We start from the raw sequence: 2,423 nt of genomic DNA, 5'->3' as shown, positions 1-2,423 counted from the left end.
AACCATAGAAAGTTCATAAGATTTTTGCCATAATTGAACTTTATAAATGCCATGAGGAAAACCTTATGAAAATTCATTTTCATAAGATTTTTTTATGTCATGTCATAAGGATAACTTATGAAAACTAGTTTCAGTGTTTGGACGAAAAAGTGATCAGTGAACCACTCGGCAGTTTTTCTTCCCTTCTGTTGGTTCTGTTTCAATAGGAAGCAATCAGTGAAGTACTAGATTGAAAGTAGTGAGCTGGATTTTTGTATGGTGAGATGATCAGTTCTTCGTTTCTGCAATGAAATGTTGCAAACAGCTTGGGTTATATGATTTCTTGCCTAATTTGATGCTGATTGAGCAAAAGTTTGGGTAACTGTGTTGTTGTATTATTTATTTCTTGCAACTTCAACAACACAGTTACCTAAACTTTTGCTCAAACAGCATCAAATTAGGCAAGGAATCATATAACCCACGTTGTTTGCACCTTTTCATTGCAAAAACGGAGAACTGATCATCTCACCATACAAAAATCCAGCTCACTACTTTCAATCTAGTACTTCACTGATTGCTTCCTATTACCAAGCGGTGTATGTTCTCTCGTCGAGTCGTATGGTTCACGAAGGAACACAAAGAGGATACTCCGATATAAACAAGCTGCGGCGACGAGCGGGCATCGCTAAGTGTAACACTTGTCGGGATATAGCAATCACCGACTCCCACCGAGTTCAACCCTGAGCAGCGGGCGAGAGCGAAACACGCCACATCATCTGGCAACACCCTTTCGCTTGCCGCTACACACCAACACATGCAAATCGGGCTCTCCACCGACGGTGCCAGCAGAGTGTGAATCATTCCAGTTTCAACCGTGTATCGAGTAGCATAATAAAGCATCTTTTTCTTTTCGTTTATAGTAAAACCGCGTTTAGTTATTCCCTTAGTGAAAACCATTCCCACTGCCTTGCTTGTTCGCCAACAGGTTATGGTGCCCAGTGGATGATTGGAAAATCGGTCGCTCATTTTCCAAAACGGTAGTGTTTTCGTCGGAAGATTTTTTCGGTGCGGTTTCGCGTTCCGGTTGGTGGCTGGTGACTTTGGTGCAGTGCAAAGAAAGGCAACAAAATGGCGGACTTGTCAAAACTCTCGTTCGCGCGGCTGAATAATGAAAATTGGCAGTCGTGGAGTTTTCGAATGCGCATGTTGCTGATTCGTGAAGAACTGTGGAGTGTAATCAGTGATGGGAAGCCGGAAGACGCGGACGATGATGACTGGAAACGTGATGACCAACGAGCCATCGCGACGATTGGGCTCTGTTTGGAGGACTCTCAGTTCAGCATCATCAAGAAGAAGGAAAGTGCGAAAGAAGTGTGGGAATCATTGAAGACATATCACGAGAAACCGAATATGACGTCGCGAGTGTCCCTTTTGAAAAGGTTGTGTTCGATCAATTTAATCGAGGGTGGTGATATGGAAAAACACCTTGTCGTGCTGGACGAGCTGTTTGAGCGCCTCGATAATGTAGGGCAGAAGCTTGATGATACTCTCAAAGTGGCGATGATTTTGCGAAGTTTGCCTGACAGTTTTGACAACCTTGTGGTGGCCTTGGAAAGCCGCGCCGACGCGGACATTACGCTTGATTTCGTAAAGTCGAAATTGCTGGATGCGTACCAGCGTCGCGTGGATCGTTCGGTCGACGGAGTGGGGCAAGAAAAAGCGATGAAGATGAACACAAAGCGTGACAAAGACAGAGTGTGTTTCTACTGTAAGAAACCGGGACATGTAAAGAAATTTTGTCGCAAGTTTTTGGCAACGCAACAGGGTGACAGTAGTGATTCGGACTCGGCCGGCAAACAGCCGCCGCAAAAAGCGAAGCAGGTGCAAAAGTCGAGTGAACCGTTGTGTTTTGTCGCGGGGCAAGCTGTGAAAAACGAGTGGATTCTAGATAGCGGAGCTTCATGCCACATGAGTAGTGATAAGAGCTTTTTCACCTCGCTGGTGGAGCGCGCCGGAGCGGACGTGGTGCTCGCTAATGGCAAGAAAACGAAAACGGCTGGCTGTGGTGAAGGACTGATTCGCGGTGTTGATAGTGAAGGGAAACCGGTGGAAATCCGGATCACCGAAGTGCTTTTCGTTCCGGGACTGGACGGTAATTTGCTTTCGGTTGGAAAAATGGCGAGTAAAAGCTTCGTAGTGCATTTTACGGAAGCGGGTTGCAATATTGTGAACAGTACGGGTTGCATTGTTGCCGTAGGTGATCGTAGTGGTGCGCTGTATAAACTGAAAACGGCGGAGCAGGCGATGCAGTCGGTCAGTGACTGTCATACGCAGATGTGCCGACATCTGTGGCACCGGCGCTTCGGTCACCGGGATGCGGATGCAGTGAACAAAGTGATTAACGAAAAACTCGGAGGTGGTATTCGTGTAACGGACTGTGGAAG

The 2,423-nt window shown here is 46.3% G+C and overlaps 1 long non-coding RNA gene across 1 annotated transcript; it reads right to left on the bottom strand.

Annotated features, from left to right (window-relative positions):
* Positions 1 to 1,181: 1,181 nt before the first annotated feature.
* LOC134287447 (uncharacterized) lies at positions 1,182 to 2,090 on the bottom strand. The gene is made up of 2 exons (XR_009997311.1): positions 1,797 to 2,090; positions 1,182 to 1,575 (listed from the first exon to the last, which is right to left on the bottom strand). It is a non-coding gene; the product is annotated as an uncharacterized LOC134287447 (long non-coding RNA).
* Between the last annotated feature and the right edge of the window lie 333 nt (positions 2,091 to 2,423).

The sequence above is a fragment of the Aedes albopictus genome, chromosome 1, assembly GCF_035046485.1.
Source record: "Aedes albopictus strain Foshan chromosome 1, AalbF5, whole genome shotgun sequence".
NCBI classification, from domain to species: Eukaryota; Metazoa; Arthropoda; class Insecta; order Diptera; family Culicidae; genus Aedes; species Aedes albopictus.
This window is presented reverse-complemented; position numbering and strand designations above follow the sequence as displayed.